Here is a 20,807-nt window from a genome sequence, read left to right as displayed (position 1 = left end):
CTGAGGCTGGTAACTCTAATGAACTTATCCTCTGCAGCAGAGGTAGCTCTGGGTCTTCCTTTCCTGTGGCGGTCCTCATGAGCCAGTTTCATTATAGCGCTTGATGGTTTTTGCGACTGCACTTGAAGAAACTTTCAAAGTTCTTGGAATTTTCCGGATTGACTGACCTTCATGTCTTAAAGTAATGATGGACTGTCATTTCTCTTTGCTTATTTGAGCTGTTCTTGCCATAATATGGACTTGGTCTTGTACCAAATAGGGCTATCTTTTGTATACCACCCCTACCCTGTCACAACACAACTGATTGGCTCAAACGCATTAAGAAGGAAAGAAATTCCACAAATTAACTTTTAAGAAGGCACACCTGTTAATTGAAATGCATTCCAGGTGGCTACCTCATGAAGCTGGTTGAGAGAATGCCAAGAGTGTGAAAAGCTGTCATCAAGGCAAAGGGTGGCTACTTTGAAGAATCTCAAATATAAAATATATTTTGATTTGTTTAACACTTTTTGGGTTACTACATGATTCCATATGTGTTATTTCATAGTTTTGATGTCTTCACTAGTATTCTACAATGTAGAAAATAGTAAAAATAAAGAAAAACCCTGGAATTAGTAGGTGTGTCCAAACTTTTGACTGGTACTGTATATGTTAGCAGCATAAATATGCAGTATATTCACATATCTTGTTTCTGTCATTACACATATCACACATAGAATATCACCATATGTTATGAAGGGAATGTGACCAATCAATATTACTCTTACTGCATACACACAGGCATGCGCACACACACACACACACACAGGCATCAAATACTTTTATATTGCACGCCTTTGCACCTCTCTCAGCCCCCTAGTGGTAGGCTGATCTCTCTCCTTCCACTGATTGTCCTTCACTTGATTGTAACACATTTTTGATTGTAGTATCCACACCAGACAAAGATGACAGCACCTCATACCAAGTATAACCTATTCAGGCTGTTTGGAAGTGTTTGTCACACCCCTTTGTTTTCACCATCTCTATACTGTATGTGTACTGCAGTTTTACTGTCAACCTCAGTGGTTCATGAGGCAGATCCTCAAGTCTCCCTGTACAGGCAGGTTTTTGTTCCAACCATCACTTGTCCATGCTTGACTGATCACTTATTTTATTGGCTAATCACGTGTGAACTTGTGGCTTCTGTATTTCTCTTTTATTTCAAAAGGACTCACAGCTGTAGCAACTGTCAGATGTGCAGTGTATACACAGGCAGCCAATTCTGATCTTTTTTTCACTAATTGGTCTTTTGGCCAATCAGATCAGCTCTGAAAAAGATCTGATGTGATTGGTCAAAAGACCATCGAGTGAAAAGAATATCAGAATTGGGCTGCCTGTGTAAACGCAGCCATGATGTCATATACCTGCATTTTTAGTCTATGAACAGATCAGTTGGGGATATTGTGGAACAAAGACCTGCATGAACAGGGGTCCCTGCAGACCATGTCTGGGGACTAACTGGTCTACTACTTCCATGTCTAACAGGTAACTTTATCTAGTGTTCATATTTTTTGAAAAATCACAGCATGATTGAAAAAATAAGAAAACAAAATCTATGCAAGTGTTGCGTGAAACCTGATAGTTTTTTTCAGCAGTTTCTCTATACTTTATTTAGGCATAGATTCTGATTCTCCTATTTATATCTTAATAATATTGTCGTTAGGACAATTCTCTGTTTGTAAAAGGCATCGAGTCACTCCAAGTTACAAATCAATCACCACTATTAACCATTTAAAAAGCAGAATGCATCTCAAATATGGAATAACCTGACAACAGAGAATAATGTATTGAATTAGATTTTTCACTCAACATTAAATGAATAAGGATTAATGTGGATAAATGTCAACACTTTGTATTCCTAAAAAAAAGGAAGAAATAACAGTTCAGTACTTTCCTCCCCCAGAATCCTCTCTTAACGATACAAACTGATTTTAAAAAAATGTCTTACTTTAGAATCAAATGTGTTCTATTGAGCACAACTTGGATCTTAAGTTATTTATTCCTACTTCCTCCTTGATCTCTTGTGTGAGTGTGAGAGGACTTGCATGTCTTAGGCCACTTAGCTACTTTCACTGTACTTCGGCAGAATATGATTTACAAAGCAGACCAATGTAGTAATTGATCAAAATAATGTTTTTTTGATTTATGAAGCACAATTTTTAAAAGGGTTACAGTTTCCTCTGTCTTAAATTCTGTATGCAATACAAAGCCTAAGATTGAAAGACTTAAAACGCCTTAGCCTATTGGGACTTCCACTTTGTGTGAGTAGAAAAAAGTTATTTGTTGATGGTTGCTTTGTAATGCAATAACTGCACTAAATATAACCATGTATTATCTATCACAGTGTGCTAGCGTGAACCAACACGCTCCTTTCCTACATTTCTGAGAACAAAACAAAAATGTAAAAAAATAGAAATTTCCTGCCTGATGCTGTATCAAATGCTTTCTATTTAATACATTTAAAAATGCTAAGTAAAATAAACATTACATTTTATGTAATTTTAACGCGGCTGTTGTGCTTTCTTGAACGTTATAGTTCTTAAGACACCGATCTTGTTAGTCGAGTCCATGAAGTTGATAGAGAACCTTTGTAGGGCTATGAACAATATTTTTTTTTTAAGGTGTCAAAGTTGGTTTTATTCATTTCATAGATATCAATGTAGCAAACATCACATTCCAATATAATCATCATAACCAGCTGACTGAAGAAAGAACACATCACATCTACCAGGTATTCACTGTATTGGTCTCTTTACACAATTGTTTAACTGGCATAACTCAAATATTGTAATTTTTTTTACACAATGACATCACACTACCACTTTTCTGTGTTGGTGTTTTGGGGCCGCTTTTGTTTGGTTACAGGGCCTCTTTGAAATATGTGTAGACTTGGAGCTCACATGACGTTCCATACCTTCCCTCCCCACACATCAGACCCAGAGCCCTCTATTCTCCTGTAGTTAAACCAGACAGCTATATGACCCCCCCAGGCCCTAACATCAGCCTAACATTTCATACAGCAGCCGGAATACAGAAGAGAAAGACGAACTATGGAGTTATGAGAAAGGACGAGGACTGGAGAGTGGCAAGAGGCAGACAGGAGCAACAGAAAGAGGATGAGAAAAGTATAGAAGAAACGGAGGGAAGGAGGGGGATACAGTACATGTTGAGCCAGCAAAAGAGAGACATGATAAAAAAAGACTGAAAACCCAGTGTGTGTATGGGGTGGCATGTCAAAGCGAGGTGTATACATATAACTTGATCTGGCACTTTAGGCAAAGATGGTCTCCTCTCGTCTCTTCTTGGTGAGGATGGTCCCAGGCTTGTGCTGGGCATCGGGGTGGTTGGACAGCTCTGGGGGACAGGTGGACACTGGGCTCTCCAGGAAGGCCTGCTTCAGGTCGTAGAACACTGACGAGTCCTCCTTGGTGAGGAAGGTCAGGGCCACACCGCTCTTCCCAGCACGACCCGTGCGACCAATACGATGGATGTAGTCTGGAGTGGTGGGAGAGGGGGCAATGTCACAATATGTAAAAATAAACCGTCTACAAATATGGAGGGATGTGCAATGGCAGCCTGTGTAAAGTCGCTATGACGTAACAATCCAACAGACAGGTGAGTGACCCCAGGGTCAAAGGTCATGGTGGTGGTCTTACCCTCAATGTTCTTGGCCATGTCGTAGTTGAGCACCATCGAGACATCGTGGATGTCGATACCTCTCCCAGCCACATCGGTGGCCACCAGGATGTCCTTGGCTCCAGCCTTCAGGTTGGACAGAGCAAACTATCTCTGCTCCTGGCCCTTACCACCGTGAAACATGCAAGCATTGTACTGAGAGAGACAAGGAGAGAGGGAGAAAGTAGATAGATGTATTTGACCCAGGTCAGAGTGGTAAACATATCCTAGAATAATAGCGCCTGAGGTCTCACCCCCATCTTCGCCAGAGACTTAGCCAGCACGTCGACACCCTTCTTCTGGTTGACGAAGATGATGATGATGGGAGGCTCAAACCCGCGTGCCAACACTTCCAGCTGCCTCTTTCTGGAAGACGAGAAAACAAGGGAGACTCAGCATTAGCTACAGCTTCAGGGAAAGCAGTGTGTGTGTGCTACCTCTTCTCTCCCTCTCCCATGAGCAGGACCCTTTGTTCCACTCTCTCGTGGGGTTTCCCGGCTGAGCCGATGTACACCACAGCCGGACGACGCAGGTAATTACGGGCCAACCGCTCTACCGCTGCAGGCATGGTAGCTGTGAACATGACCGTCTGAAAAAGAGACAGACAGATGGAGGAAGGAAGGAAGAGAGAGGGAGAGAAGAAAAGGCAGGGGAAAGAGATAATTTTCTTCTTAAGCTGACATTTTCTTCAGTGTGTGCGTTTATCTGTTTAGGCTTTAACTCTGTCATACATCACCTACTGTAGCTGAATGTGTGGAACAATCTGTTACCTGTCTGTACTTGTGTTTTCCCATCTCTAAGTTAATCTTCATTTTCTCTGGGTCCTCTGCCTCGTCCGTGTCTGGTTTCTGATTGGTCACAGGGATGTACTCTAGGATCTTCTGGACATCAGGCTCGAAGCCCATGTCTATCATGCGGTCAGCCTCGTCCAGTACCACGTAGGTACAGCGACCCAGGACCAGGTATCTGTTTTCCAACACGTCTATCAGACGACCCAGGGTGGCTATCACTATCTGGAACACACACACACGTTTACGCAGACGTCACATACATGAGTCTTCATATTGGCATTATTATTGTGTGTGTGTGTGTGTGTGTGTGTGTGTGTGTGTGTGTGTATGTATGTATGTATGTATGTACAGTGAGGGAAAAAAGTATTTGATCCCCTGCTGATTTTGTACGTTTGCCCACTGACAAAGAAATGATCAGTCTATCATTTTAATGGTAGGTTTATTTGAACAGTGAGAGAAAGAATAACAACAAAATCCAGAAAAACATGTCAAAAATGTTATAAATTGATTTGCATTTTAATGAGGGAAATAAGTATTTGACCCCCTCTCAATCAGAAAGATTTCTGGCTCCCAGGTGTTTTTTATACAGGTAACGAGCTGAGATTAGGAGCACACTCTTAAAGGGAGTGTTTGTTACCTGTATAAAAGACACCTCTCCACAGAAGCAATCAATCAATCAATCAGATTCCAAACTCTCCACCATGGCCAAGACCAAAGAGCTCTCCAAGGATGTCAGGGACAAGATTGTAGACCTACACAAGGCTGGAATGAGCTACAAGACCATCGCCAAGCAGCTTGGTGAGAAGGTGACAACAGTTGGTACGATTATTCGCAAATGGAAGAAACACAAAATAACTGTCAATCTCCCTCGGCCTGGGGCTCCATGCAAGATCTCACCTCGTGGAGTTGCAATGATCATGAGAACGGTGAGGAATCAGCCCAACACTACACGGGAGGATCTTGTCAATGATCTCAAGGCAGCTGGGACCATAGTCACCAAGAAAACAATTGGTAACACACTACGCCGTGAAGGACTGAAATCCTGCAGCGCCCGCAAGGTCCCCCTGCTCAAGAAAGCACATATACAGGGCCGTCTGAAGTTTGCCAATGAACATCTGAATGATTTAGAGGAGAACTGGGTGAAAGTGTTGTGGTCAGATGAGACCAAAATTGAGCTCTTTGGCATCAACTCAACTCGCTGTGTTTGGAGGAGGAGGAATGTTGCCTATGACCCCAAGAACACCATCCACACCGTCAAATATGGTGGTGGAAACATTATGCTTTGGGGGTGTTTTTCTGCTAAGGGGACAGGACAACTGCACCGCATCAAAGGGCCGATGGACGGCGCCATGTACCGTCAAATCTTGGGTGAGAACCTCCTTCCCTCAGCCAGGGCATTGAAAATGGGTCGTGGATGGGTATTACAGTATGACAATGACCCAAAACACACGGCCAAGGCAACAAAGGAGTGGCTCAAGAAGAAGCACATTAAGGTCCTGGAGTGGCCTAGCCAGTCTCCAGACCTTAATCCCATAGAAAATCTGTGGAGGGAGCTGAAGGTTCGAGTTGCCAAACGTCAGCCTCAAAACCTTAATGACTTGGAGAAGATCTGCAAAGAGGAGTGGGACAAAATCCCTCCTGAGATGTGTGCAAACCTGGTGGCCAACTACAAGAAACGTCTGACCTCTGTGATTGCCAACAAGGGTTTTACCACCAAGTACTAAATCATGTTTTGCAGAGGGGTCAAATACTTATTTCCCTCATTAAAATGCAAATCAATTTATAACATTTTTTACATGCGTTTTTCTGGATTTTTTTGTTGTTATTCTGTCTCTCACTGACTGATCATGTCTTTGTCAGTGGGCAAACGTACAAAATCAGCAGGGGATCAAATACTTTTTTCCCCTCACTGTATGTATGTATGTGTGTATGTACAGTGAGGGAAAAAAGTATTTGATCCCCTGCTGATTTTGTAGGTTTTCCCACTGACAAAGACATGATCAGTCTATAATTTTAATGGTAGGTTTATTTGAACAGTGAGAGACAGAATAACAACAACAAAATCCAGAAAAACGCATGTCAAAAATGTTATTAATTGATTTGCATTTTAATGAGGGAAATAAGTATTTGATCCCTCTGCAAAACATGACTTAGTACTTGGTGGCAAAACCCTTGTTGGCAATCACAGAGGTCAGACGTTTCTTGTAGTTGGCCACCAGGTTTGCACACATCTCAGGAGGGATTTTGTCCCACTCCTCTTTGCAGATCTTCTCCAATTCATTAAGGTTTCGAGCCTGACGTTTGGCAACTCAAACCTTCAGCTCCCTCCACAGATTTTCTATGGGAATAAGGTCTGGAGACTGGCTAGGCCACTCCAGGACCTTAATGTGCTTCTTCTTGAGCCACTCCTTTGTTGCCTTGGCCGTGTGTTTTGGGTCATTGTCATGCTGGAATACCCATCCATGACCCATTTTCAATGCCCTGGCTGAGGGAAGGAGGTTCTCATCCAAGATTTGATGGTACATGGCCCTGTCCATCGTCCCTTTGATGCGGTGAAGTTGTCCTGTCCCCTTAGCAGAAAAACACCCCCAAAGCATAATGTTTCCACCTCCATGTTTGACGGTGGGGATGGTGTTCTTGGGGTCATAGGCAGCATTCCTCCTCCTCCAAACACGGCAAGTTGAGTTGATGCCAAAGAGCTCCATTTTGGTCTCATCTGACCACAATACTTTCACCCAGTTCTCCTCTGAATCATTCAGATGTTCATTGGCAAACTTCAGACGGGCCTGTGTATGTGCTTTCTTGAGCAGGGGGACCTTGCGGGCGCTGCAGGATTTCAGTCTTCACGGCGTAGTGTGCTACCAATTGTTTTCTTGGTGACTATGGTCCCAGCTGCCTTGAGATCATTGACAAGATCCTCCCGTGTAGTTCTGGGCTGATTCCTCACCGTTCTCATGATCATTGCAACTCCACGAGGTGAGATATTGCATGGAGCCCCAGGCCGAGGGAGATTGACAGTTCTTTTGTGTTTCTTCCATTTGCGAATAATCACACCAACTGTTGTCACCTTCTCACCAAGCTGCTTGGCGATGGTCTTGTAGCCCATTCCAGCCTTGTAGGTCTACAATCTTGTCCCTGATATCCTTGGAGTGCTCTTTGGTCTTGGTCATGGTGGAGAGTTTGGAATCGGATTGATTGATTGCTTCTGTGGACAGGTGTCTTTTATACAGGTAACAAGCTGAGATTAGGAGCACTCCCTTTAAGAGTGTGCTCCTAATCTCAGCTCGTTACCTGTATAAAAGACACCTGGGAGCCAGAAATCTTTCTGATTGAAAGGGGGTCAAATACTTATTTCCCTCATTAAAATGCTAATCAATTTATAACATTTTTGACATGCGTTTTTCTGGATTTTATTGTTGTTATTCTGTCTCTCACTGTTCAAATAAACCTACCATTAAAATTATAGACTGATCATTTTTTTGTCAGTGGGCAAACGTACAAAATAAGCAGGGGATCAAATACTTTTTTCCCTCACTGTATGTATGTATGTATGTACAGCTCTGGAAAAAATTAAGAGACCACTGCAAAAATATAAGTTTATCAGATTTTACTATTTATAGGTATGTGTTTGGGTGAAATTAACATTTTTGTTTTATTCTATAAACTACTGACAACATTTCTCCCAAATTCCAAAAAAATATATAGTAATTTAGAGCATTTATTTGCAGAAAATGACAACTGGTCAAAATAACAAAAAAGATGCAGTGTTGTCAGACCTCGAATAATGCAAAGAAAATAAGTTCATGTTCATTTTTAAATAACTTAGGAAGAGTTCAGAAATCAATATTTGGTGGAATAACCCTGATTTTCAATCACAGCTTTCATGCGTCTTGGCATGCTCTCCACCAGTCTTTCACATTGATGTTGGGTGACTTTATGCCACTCCTGGCGCAAAAATTCAAGTAGCTCGGCTTTGTTTGATGGCTTGTGACCATCCATCTTCCTCTTGATCACATTCCAGAAGTTTTCAATGGGGTTCAGGTCTGGAGATTGGGCTGGCCATGACAGGGTCTTGATCTGGTGGTCCTCCATCCACACCTTGATTGACCTGGCTGTGTGGCATGGCGCATTGTCCTGCTGGAAAAACCAATCCTCAGAGTTGGGGAACAATGTCAGAGCAAAAGGAAGCAAGTTCTTCCAGGACAACCTTGTACGTGGATTGATTCATGCGTCCTTCACAAAGACAAATCTGTCCGATTCCAGCCTTGCTGAAGCACCCCCAGATCATCACCGATCCTCCACCAAATTTCACAGTGGTTGTGAGACACTGTGGCTTGTAGGCCTCTCTAGGTCTCCGTCTAACCATTAGACGACCAGGTGTTGGGCAAAGCTGAAAATTGGACTCATCAGAGAAGATGACCTTACTCCAGCCTCTACGGTCCAATCCTTATGGTCTTTTGCAAACCTCAGCCTGGCTTTTCTTTGCTTCTCATTGATGAAGGGCTTTTTTCTAGCTTTGCACGACTTCAGCCCTGCCCCTAGGAGCCTGTTTCGAACCGTCCTCGCCGTGCACTTCACCTCAGATGCCATTTGCCATTCTTTTTGTAGGTCACTTGATGTCATCCTACGGTTGTTGAGAGACATTCGAATGACTTGGCGGTCATCCCAGTCAGTAGAGAGTCGTTTTCGCCCTCTGCCGGTCTGTAGCTTTGTAGTCCCCAATGTCTGCTGCTTGACCTTGTTCTTATGAACCGCCGTCTTTTAAATTTTAAGGATGGAAGCAACCTGACGCTCACTGTATCCCTCTGCCAGTAAAGCCAGAATTGAACCCTTCTTTTCCTCACTCAAAACTTTCCTTTTCAACTCTTTTGACATTGTCAATAGTTATATTTTTTATTAATATTACTTTTGAGGTACTATTAGCACTGTTTTTGCCATCCAGCTGGTCCTATTGCAAGAGGATAGTGATGACCACAGCAGTGGTTTTTATACTTTTCCTCGTTAAATAAGATTTGGTTCAGATGATCACCTAAACAGTACCTAATTCAGTAGAATGAGGTGTGCCTGTGTTTGAATTCAACAGACACTGGAATGGAATGGCTGTCATACATGTAGAGATGCTGATTTAAGAAACATTTGCAGTGATCTCTTCATTTTTTCCAGAGCTGTATGTATGTATGTGTGTGTTTTCTAGCGTCTGACCTCGTAGCCCATCCGGAGGCGGAAGCCCTGGTCCTCCCTGGAGTACCTCTGATGACAGCCACGTTGCGGATGCCCAGAGGTTTACCAAACTTAAGGGTCTCCTCCTCAATCTGCTGGGCCAGCTCCCGGGTGGGGGCCAGGATCACTGCATACGGACCCTGGTCCGAGTCCTCAATCCTACAGGGACAGGGGAAAGACGAGGTGAGAAGATGTGGTTCGAAAGAAGGACATGCAACTGTTGGCTGAGTAGTGAGGGGTAACCCTCTGGCTGGGGAGATGTGGCCTCACCTTTCATCCTTGGGCAGGGTAGTGATCCAGCCAATAGCGGGATGAGGAAGGCAGCCGTTTTACCGCTACCAGCCCCAGCCACACCGATGATGTCACGGTTCTGTAAGCCAATGGGGATAGCTTGTCTCTGGATAGGCATTGGATCCTGGGTAACAAGGGAAACAAAGAGGAAGACATTTTAATACAGCGAGTAATGGCTTCAGTGCTGATCAGGGGAAGACCCAAAAGGTGGCATGTGCGCGCGCATCAAATCAAGTTTTATTGGTCGCTTACTCATATTTTGCAGATGTTATTGAGGGTGTAGCTAAATGCTTATGTTCCTAGCTCCAACAGTGCAGTAATATATAATAATAAAAACAAATCTAAAAAGTAAAATAATGGAATTAAGAAATATATAAATATTAGGAAGAGCAATGTCAGGGTCCGGAATATAAATATATACAGTGGGGAGAACAAGTATTTGATACACTGCCGATTTTGCAGGTTTTCCTACTTACAAAGCAGAAATTCACATTGTATGATTTTTAAGTAACTCATTTGCATTTTATTGCATGACATAAGTATTTGATACATCAGAAAAGCAGAACTTAATATTTGGTACAGAAATCTTTGTTTGCAATTACAGAGATCATACGTTTCCTGTAGGTCTTGACCAGGTTTGCACACACTGCAGCAGGGATTTTGGCCCACTCCTCCATACAGACCTTCTCCAGATCCTTCAGGTTTCGGGGCTGTCGCTGGGCAATCCGGACTTTCAGCTCCCTCCAAAGATTTTCTATTGGGTTCAGGTCTGGAGACTGGCTAGGCCACTCCAGGACCTTGAGATGCTTCTTACGGAGCCACTCCTTAGTTGCCCTGGCTGTGTGTTTCGGGTCGTTGTCATGCTGGAAGACCCAGCCACGACCCATCTTCAATGCTCTTACTGAGGGAAGGAGGTTGTTGGCCAAGATCTCGCGATATATGGCCCCATCCATCCTCCCCTCAATACGGTGCAGTCGTCCTCTCCCCTTTGCAGAAAAGCATCCCCAAAGAATGATGTTTCCACCTCCATGCGTCACGGTTGGGATGGTGTTCTTGAGGTTGTACTCATCCTTCTTCTTCCTCCAAACACGGCGAGTGGAGTTTAGACCAAAAAGCTATATTTTTGTCTCATCAGACCACATGACCTTCTCCCATTCCTCCTCTGGATCATCCAGATGGTCATTGGCAAACTTCAGACGGGCCTGGACACGCGCTGGCTTGAGCAGGGGGACCTTGCGTGCGCTGCAGGATTTTAATCCATGACGGCGTAGTGTGTTATTCATGGTTTTCTTTGAGACTGTGGTCCCAGCTCTCTTCAGGTCATTGACCAGGTCCTGCCGTGTAGTTCTGGGCTGATCCCTCACCTTCCTCATGATCATTGATGCCCCACGAGGTGAGATCTTGCATGGAGCCCCAGACCAAGGGTGATTGACCGTCATCTTGAACTTCTTCCATTTTCTAATAATTGTGCCAACAGTTGTTACCTTCTCACCAAGCTGCTTGCCTATTGTCCTGTAGCCCATCCCAGCCTTGTGCAGGTCTACAATTTTATCCCTGATGTCCTTACACAGCTCTCTGGTCTTGGCCATTGTGGAGAGGTTGGAGTCTGTTTGATTGAGTGAGTGTGTGGCCAGGTGTCTTTTATACAGGTAACGAATTCAAACAGGTGCAGTTAATACAGGTAATGAGTGGAGAACAGGAGGGCTTCTTAAAGAAAAACTAACAGGTCTGTGAGAGCCGGAATTCTGATTGGTAGGTGATCAAATACTTATGTCATGCAATAAAATGCAAATTAATTACTTAAAAATCATACAATGTGATTTTCTGGATTTTTGTATATGATGGGATTTAGAGACATTGCAGTATATGTATAGAATATGTAGTATCTCTCAAGAATACGTGGATAGAATAGTATATGTACAGCAATAGTTGAATAGGATGGACTTGACTAGAATACAGTATATACAGTCGTGTTCAAAAGTTTTGAGAATGACACAAGTATTGGTCTTCACAAAGTTTGCTGCTTCAGTGTTTTTAGATATTTTTGTCAGATGTTACTATGGTATAGTGAAGTATAATTACAAGCATTCCATAAGCGTCAAATACTATTATTGACAATTACATTACGTTTATGCAAAGAGTCAATATTTGCAGTGTATGTAAACTTTTGACCCACTGGGAATGTGATGAAAGAAATAAAAGCTGAAATAAATCATTCTCTCTGCTATTATTCTGACATTTCACATTCTTAAAATAAAGTGGTGATCCTAACTGACCTAAGACAGGGAATTTTTTACTAGGATTAAATGTCAGGAATTGTTAAAAACTGAGTTTAAATGTATTTGGCTAAGGTGTATGTAAACTTCCGACTTCAACTGTACAGTTGTGGTCAAATGTTTTGAGAATGATACAAATATTAATTTTCACAAAGTCTGCTGCCTCAGTTTTTATGATGGCAATTTGCATACAGTGGGGAAAAAAGTATTTAGTCAGCCACCAATTGTGCAAGTTCTCCCACTTAAAAAGATGAGAGGCCTGTAATTTTCATCATAGGTACACGTCAACTATGACAGACAAATTGAGAGAAAAAAAATCCAGAAAATCACATTGTAGGATTTTTAATGAATTTATTTGCTAATTATGGTGGAAAATAAGTATTTGGTCACCTACAAACAAGCAAGATTTCTGGCTCTCACAGACCTGTAACTTATTCTTTAAGAGGCTCCTCTGTCCTTCACTCGTTACCTGTATTAATGGCACCTGTTTGAACTTGTTATCAGTATAAAAGACACCTGTCCACAACCTCAAACAGTCACACTCCAAACTCCACTATGGCCAAGACCAAAGAGCTGTCAAAGGACACCAGTAACAAAATGGTAGACCTGCACCAGGCTGGGAAGACTGAATCTGCAATAGGTAAGCAGCTTGGTTTGAAGAAATCAACTGTGGGAGCAATTATTAGGAAATGGAAGACATACAAGACCACTGATAATCTCCCTCGATCTGGGGCTCCACGCAAGATCTCACCTCGTGGGGTCAAAATGATCACAAGAACGGTGAGCAAAAATCCCAGAACCACACGGGGGGACCTAGTGAATGACCTGCAGAGAGCTGGGACCAAAGTAACAAAGCCTGCCATCAGTAACACACTACGCCGCCAGGGACTCAAATCCTGCAGTGCCAGACGTGTCCCCCTGCTTAAGCCAGTACATGTCCAGGCCCGTCTGAAGTTTGCTAGAGTGCATTTGGATGATCCAGAAGAGGATTGGGAGAATGTCATATGGTCAGATGAAACCAAAATAGAACTTTTTGGTAAAAACTCAACTCATCGTGTTTGGAGGACAAAGAATGCTGAGTTGCATCCAAAGAACACCATACCTACTGTGAAGCATGGGGGTAGAAACAACATGCTTTGGGGCTGTTTTTCTGCAAAGGGACCAGAACGACTGATACGTGTAAAGGAAAGAATGAATGGGGCCATGTATCGTGAGATTTTGAGTGAAAACCTCCTTCCATCAGCAAGGGCATTGAAGATGAAACGTGGCTGGGTATTTCAGCATGAAAATTATCCCAAACACACCGCCCGGGCAACGAAGGAGTGGCTTCGTAAGAAGCATTTCAAGGTCCTGGAGTGGCCTAGCCAGTCTCCAGATCTCAACCCCATAGAAAATCTTTGGAGGGAGTTGAAAGTCCGTGTTGCCCAGCGACAGCCCCAAAACATCACTGCTCTAGAGGAGATCTGCATGGAGGAATGGGCCAAAATACCAGCAACAGTGTGTGAAAACCTTGCGAAGACTTACAGAAAACGTTTGACCTGTGTCATTGCCAACAAAGGGTATATAACAAAGTATTGAGAAACTTTTGTTATTGACCAAATACTTATTTTCCACCATAATTCGCAAATAAATGTGATTTTCTGGATTTTCTTTTCTCATTTTGTCTGTCATAGTTGACGTGTACCTATGATGAAAATTACAGGCCTCTCATCTTTTTAAGTGGGAGAACTTGCACAATTGGTGGCTGACTAAATACTTTTTTTCCCCACTGTATACTCCAGAATGTTATGAAGAGTGATCAGATGAATTGCAATTAATTGCAAAGTCCCTCTTTGCCATGAAAATGAACTTAATCCCCAAAAAAAACATTTTCACTGCATTTCAGCCCTGCCACAAAAGGGCCAGCTGACATCATGTCAGTGATTCTCTCGTTAACACAGGTGAGAGTGTTGACGAGGACAAGGCTGGAGATCACTCTGTCATGCTGATTGAGTTAGAATAACAGACTGGAAGCTTTAAAAGGAGGGTGGTGCTTGAAATCATTGTTCTTCCTCTGTTAACCATGGTTACCTGCAAGGAAACACGTGCCGTCATCATTGCTTTGCACAAAAAGGGCTTCACAGGCAATAATATTGCTGCTAGTAAGATTGCACCTAAATCAACCATTTATCGGATCATCAAGAACTTCAAGGAGAGAGGTTCAATTGTTGTGAATAAGGCTTCAGGACGGCCAAAAAAGTCCAGCAAGCGCCAGGACCGTCTCCTAAAGTTGATTCAGCTGCGGGATCGGGGCACCACCAGTGCAGAGCTTGCTCAGGAATGGCAGCAGGCAGGTGTGAGTGCATCTGCACGCACAGTGAGGCGAAGACTTTTGGAGGATGGCCTGGTGTCAAGAAGGGCAGCGAGGAAGCCACTTCTCTCCAGGAAAAACATCAGGGACAGACTGATATTCTGCAAAAGGTACAGGGATTGGACTGCTGAGGACTGGGGTAAAGTCATTTTCTATGATGAATCCCCTTTCCGATTGTTTGGGGCATCTGGAAAAAAGCTTGTCCGGAGAAGACAAGGTGAGCGCTACCATCAGTCCTGTGTCATGCCAACAGTAAAGCAACCTGAGACCATTCATGTGTGGGGTTGCTTCTAAGCCAAGGGAGTGGGCTCACTCACAATTTTGCCTAAGAACACAGCCATGAATAAAGAATGGTACCAACACATCCTCCGAGAGCAACTTCTCCCAACCATCCATGAACAGTTTGGTGACCAACAATGCCTTTTCCAGCATGATGGAGCACCTTGCCATAAGGCAAAAGTGATAACTAAGTGGCTCGGGGAACAAAACATCGACATTTTGGGTCCATGGCCAGGAAACTCCCCAGACCTTAATCCCATTGAGAACTTGTGGTCAATCCTCAAGAGGCGGGTGGACAAACAAACTCCAAGCATTGATTATGCAAGAATGGGTTGCCATCATTCAGGATGTTGTCCAGAAGTTAATTGACAGCATGCCAGGGCAAGAAATGGGCTTAACCTGTGTTCCTGAAGCCAGCCCATGGTTGAACCTCAATCTCCAGACTAACCTTGATGGTCTGGAGCTCCTTGCCTTTATCCTTCTCCTCTCTGATCTTCTGTCTTCCGTCGTCCTCTTGGTCCCCGTTGTTCTCACGCTCCATCCGCTCTCTCCCTTCTCGTATGTCCCTTTCCTGGGGGTCCTCTGGGACCCGTACAGCCTGGCTGCAAGCCTTCAAATAATGTTAGAGACCTAACCAGAGGTTTAACAGTGTGATACCAAACTGCCAGAGACGTAGGCCATGTTCAGTGGGGTGCAACGTTACTGAACGTTCAGATAGAAATACATGATGTATTTGTAAAATAGGGAATCATTTAAGCTCTTTAGAAGACATTTCTGTCAGTAACTTTCAGAATGTTGCAACCTGACTTACCATCTCCCACTCACCCATCATCTTCTTCCAAACACTAAGCCCCTCCTATTCACCCAACATCTTCCTCCTAACCCTAAGCCCCTCCTATTCACCCATCATCTTCCTCCTGACTAACCCCAAGCCCCTCCTACTCACCCATCATCTTCCAACTGACTAACCCCAAGCCCCTCCTACTCATCCATCATCTTCCTCCTGACTAACCCCAAGCCCCTCCTACTCACCCATCATCTTCCTCCTGACTAACTCCAAGCCCCTCCTACTCACTCTACATCTTCCTCCTGACTAACCCCAAGCCCCTCCTACTCACCCATCATCTTCCTCCTGACTAACCCCAAGCCCCTCCTACTCACCCATCATCTTCCTCCTGACTAACCCCAAGCCCCTCCTACTCACCCATCATCTTCCTCCCGATGTCCTGGAACATCCTCCTCTTCTTCCTGTCCTCATCGATAGTCTTCTTCCTCTGCTCCGTCTGCTGCTGCCTCCATTTCAGAGCCTCCGCCTCACGTTCCGTCTTGGACAGGAACTTGGGCTGAGAGAGAGAAAGAAAACGAGGTGGAGAGAAATAAAGGGAAAGATGTTTTAAACTTCAAACACATTCACATTTTGTGTGGAGAAACGTAGTTTAAGATTTTTGATTGTTACACTCCCATCTTGCTCCTTCATCACTGCAACACCAAACAGAGACTACTAAATGGGCACTCTTATGGTCTCACCTTTGCCTCTGCCTCCTCCTCTGCCTTCTTCTTGGCTAGAAGCTCTTCTAGAGAGTGGCTGTACCTAAGAGAGAGATACCATCACAACTCAAGATACATCACTAAGTGGTAGCTATCTGGGCTTTGGAGAGACCATTCCCTTGTCTTACCTTTCATTTCTTCTTTTTCTCATCTTCCTCCTCTCCGTCTCCCTCTTTATCCTGTCCTTGGACTTGGGGGAGATGCTTCTGTAAGGAGAAGCAACCACTCAAGTTGAAAAGGTAAAGAAAAAAGCCCTGAAAATGGCTCTGCATATTACGTGAGGGATGTTTTAAAGACACAAAGCTCACACTCAGTTACTGGATGGCACACAGTGGGCGAGTTCCAAATACACACATTCTGCTGAGAATATCAGATCTTTATAATGCCTACAGAAGTTTTTAACGTCTCTAGTTGGAACCATATCATTAGGACACAATGATCTTGTAATCTGCTCAAGCCTGCACCGAATAGTCACCCTGGGACTAAAAACAGCAGTCTGACTCAAGCCTACACACCTGGATTTCTTACTGTGGTCTTTGTCTCTGCGGTGAATGTCCTTGTCTTTGTCCTTGCGACCCCTCTCTCTGTCCTTGTCCCAGTCGCGCTCCTTCTCTCTCTCCTTGTCCTTCAGACAGCGATCTCTGGAGGGGAAGGAAAGGTCAGATACATAGAAATATTACCAACCTGTGATACACATTTTTAGAAACCCACTGGACACCTTTCACATACAGTGGGAAGATAGAGTCAGATACCAGATCTTGTTCACTAGACAGAACCGGTCGGTCGCAGCAAGTACATCTTCGCTACAGGTCGAAATGCACTGCTGCCATAATCAGGGCAGCGCGGAACCGGCGTGTAATTTGGCTAGAAAAACGTACCTCAATCCAGGGATGGAAGTTGTCGCTGTACTCCTAATTCTCACATTATCCAAAGAGATAAATTGAGAAGACTGAAATAGTTTTTTAAAAATTAAACTGCCTTTTTTTCGTCCTCATGCTAGGTAGCAGAAGCCACAGCAACCATTTTGGAATGGCACGTAGAACGTCGCATTAAACAACAAAGGAGAGTCAACCAATCAGGCTCCGTATGGACTACGTCGTCACGCTATGGAAATGTCATAAATACAATTCCCAAATGGATGCTGTGGCTTCTGCTATTAAAAACTAACTGTCACAATGGATAATGGGAATATTAGGAGTACAGCGACGTCTTCCATTCCTGGATTGAGGTACGGTTTTCAAGCCATATCGTTGGGAAGATGTACTCACTGCAACCGAAAGATCGAAACTATTCTGGCTACTTGTTTGCATGCACCCACTACCAGTAAGCAGTGCATTATTCAAACCTTTCTGCCGATTTGGATCTGTTGCGTTCACGAGAGAGTTGGCGTGGTTTCCAGTCCTTCGATGGGGAGCCTTAGCGTTTCCACTCCTTATCCTTGACTCCAGAGGTATCTGCTGCATCGTTCTTGTCGGTTAATTCACCAGCCATCTGTGAGGACAGAAGGAGCTTTGAGTTGTAGGTCCTCAAGTCCACGTTGCCATCGCCTCAGTGTATTAGGTTACCAACCCCCATTAAGTTCTGACTGTCTTCATTTATCGATTTCATGTCCAACACCTAATGGTGTTACCATCATCCTATCAACTAGCTAATCATCAAAGACAATGACAATTTGAGTCAAGTGTTTAGTGCTGGAATAAAGCACACTCCATAACTAGCCCTTGATCATGACTCTCAGTTACATTACATTGCACATACAAGTCGTTGGACAAAGGAGTCTTCTGTAGGGAGGAGTTTTGTTAAAAGCCGCGACGCTCGGTCTGAACATTAACATGCATCGGACCTTATCTTTCATATCAGCAAGTAATAATTTTCAAAAAACAAAAGGTTAAATTGATACACAGCTTTATAGGGTTAGGGTTCCCACATGTCCATATTTCCATGTTACAGCGCTTGTTCAGGGAAAACAGATGGAAGACAGAGTGGACTACCTGTGTTAATTAGCTATCTGTGTCTCCGAACACCTGTGTGTAAACGGAAGACAGACTCCACAAACATGTCACTGAAAAATATTGTTGACTGCAACCGTTTTAAAACCGGTTAAAACAGTGTACACAGTAAGTGTGTATTTTGCATTTGTGAAAATGTTATGTGATATGAAAGTAGATGGATTTATGTTTCTAGAACCGTAGCGCAAATGAGAATCGGTTCACGTTTAGATGGCATATTTTGGCTTGCTAATTCACCCTTTAAACCAGAACATGAAGCTAAGGTCCTTGGACTAAGAAGTAATGTTAGCAAGGCTCCTTTAGTCCAATATTGGGCTATCCATAACTATACTGAACAAAAATATAAAAGCAACATGCAACAATTTCAAAGATTTGACTGAGTTACAGTTCATATAAGAAAATCAGTCAATTGAGATGAATTCATTAGTCCCTAATCTATGGGTTTCACATGATTGGGAATACAGATATGCATCTGTTGGTCACAGATACCTTAAAAAAAGGTGGGGGCGTGGATCAGAAAACCAGTCAGTATCTGGTGTGACCACCATTTGCCTCATGCAGCGCGACACATCTTTGCATATGTTGTCCCACACCTCTTCAACGGCTGTGCAAAGTTGCTGGATATTGACGGGAACTGGAACATGCTGTCGTACATGACGATCCAGAGCATCCCAAACATGCTCAAAGGGTGACATGTCTGGTGAGTATGCAGGCCATGGAAGAACTGGGACATTTTCAGCTTCCAGGAAATGGGTACAGATCCTTGCAACATGGGCCATGCATTATCATGTTGAAACATGAGGTGATGGCGGCGGATGAATGGCACGACAATGAGCCTCAGGATCTCGTCATGGTATCTCTGTGCATTTAAATTGCCATCAATAAAATAGAATTGTGTTCGTTGTCCGTAGCTTATGCCAGCCCATACCATAATCCCACCATGGGGCACTCTGTTCACAACGTTGACATCAGCAAACTGCTCGCCTACACAATGCTATACACATGGTCTGCAGTTGTGAGGCTGGTTGGACATACTGGCAAATTCTCTAAAACGTTGTTGGAGGTGGCTTATGGTAAAGAAATTAACATTAAATTATCTGGCAACAGCTCTGGTGGACTTTCCTGCACTCAGCATGACAATTGCACGCTCCCTCAAAACTTGGAGACATCTGTGGCATTGTGTTGTGTAACAAAACAGCACATTTTAGAGTGGCCTTTTATTGTCCCCAGCACAAGGTGCACCTGTGTAATAATCATGTAGTTTAATCAGCTTCTTGATATGCCACACTTGTAAAGTGGATGGATTATCTTGACAAAGGAGAAATGCTCACAAACAGGGATGTAAACAATTTTGTGCATAAAAGTTGAGAGAAATACGCTTTTTGTGCATATGGAACATTTCTGGGATTTTATTTATTACCGCTCATGAAACATGGGACCAACACTTTAAATGTTGCATTTATATTTTTGTTCAGTAGAACTAGCTAGTTAGCAAGCACTCTTGAATGAGTTGTTGTCCCCTGGCTTACATGGTTGGCTAGCGAACTAGCTAAATGTCAGGTAATTAGCTAGCTAGGTAACTAGTAAGTATGATATCATACTCATTATTATTGCAAGACTCACTCGCTAGCTACCTAGCAAGAAAGCTTGTTTACAACGACTAGCTGACAGATAGACCACGTCCAAACATTATTTATAAATACTGCACCTTTAGGGTTTTACAGCATACAGAGGTAAAATGCATGTATAAAACTTTAAGTACGAACCTTTGACACTTGAAAACTAAATGCTTGCGAACTACCTTCGTTTTACCAAGCCGCATTCTTACACGACGCCACAGGAAATTAACAGCGGATTCCGAGTATGGGAATTGTAGTTTTCTAAGGGCTTAGGCACAGATATAAAAAAAACGGGGGTCGTTGCACAGTGGAATTTCAGCCATACCTCATACAGTAGTTCAAGTTTTAATGTCACATGCACAAGGACAGTGAAATGCCTTTCTTGCAACAATGCAATAATCAATAACAATGTATTACTAGAAAAAAACACATGAGAAATAAGAATAAGAAATACACAATAAAGTAAGTAAGTAAGTATACTATATACAGGAAATATTTAGAAAGTCAGTTCTAATACCATATTTACATGTGAAAGAATACTGAAGTGATGGAGGTAAATATGTATACGGGTAAGATGACTAGGCAACAGGATATAAGATAAACAGAGTAGCCGCAGCTTGTAAGTGAGTGGGTGTGCTGGTGTGTAGAGTCAGTATAAATGTATGTCCATATTATGTGTGAGTGAGTAAATTATGGAGTGAGTGTTTGTG

At 43.2% G+C, this 20,807-nt stretch overlaps 1 pseudogene across 1 annotated transcript; it reads right to left on the bottom strand.

Annotated features, from left to right (window-relative positions):
- Window positions 1-2,655: 2,655 nt before the first annotated feature.
- Window positions 2,656-20,312, bottom strand: LOC311149539 (putative ATP-dependent RNA helicase DDX23; annotated as a pseudogene). Its single transcript, XR_014615668.1, has 15 exons — window positions 20,245-20,312; window positions 17,815-17,960; window positions 16,985-17,110; window positions 16,598-16,675; window positions 16,449-16,512; window positions 16,126-16,264; window positions 15,370-15,503; window positions 14,363-14,431; window positions 9,996-10,140; window positions 9,708-9,884; window positions 4,485-4,727; window positions 4,152-4,303; window positions 3,969-4,080; window positions 3,696-3,870; window positions 2,656-3,534 (listed from the first exon to the last, which is right to left on the bottom strand). The product of XR_014615668.1 is annotated as a putative ATP-dependent RNA helicase DDX23 (transcript).
- Window positions 20,313-20,807: the final 495 nt, after the last annotated feature.

Source organism: Coregonus lavaretus (genome assembly GCF_964263955.1).
Source record: "Coregonus lavaretus genome assembly, chromosome: 22".
NCBI lineage: Eukaryota > Metazoa > Chordata > Actinopteri > Salmoniformes > Salmonidae > Coregonus > Coregonus lavaretus.
Note: the sequence above shows the minus strand (reverse complement) of the source record. Positions and strands in the feature narration are given on the sequence as shown.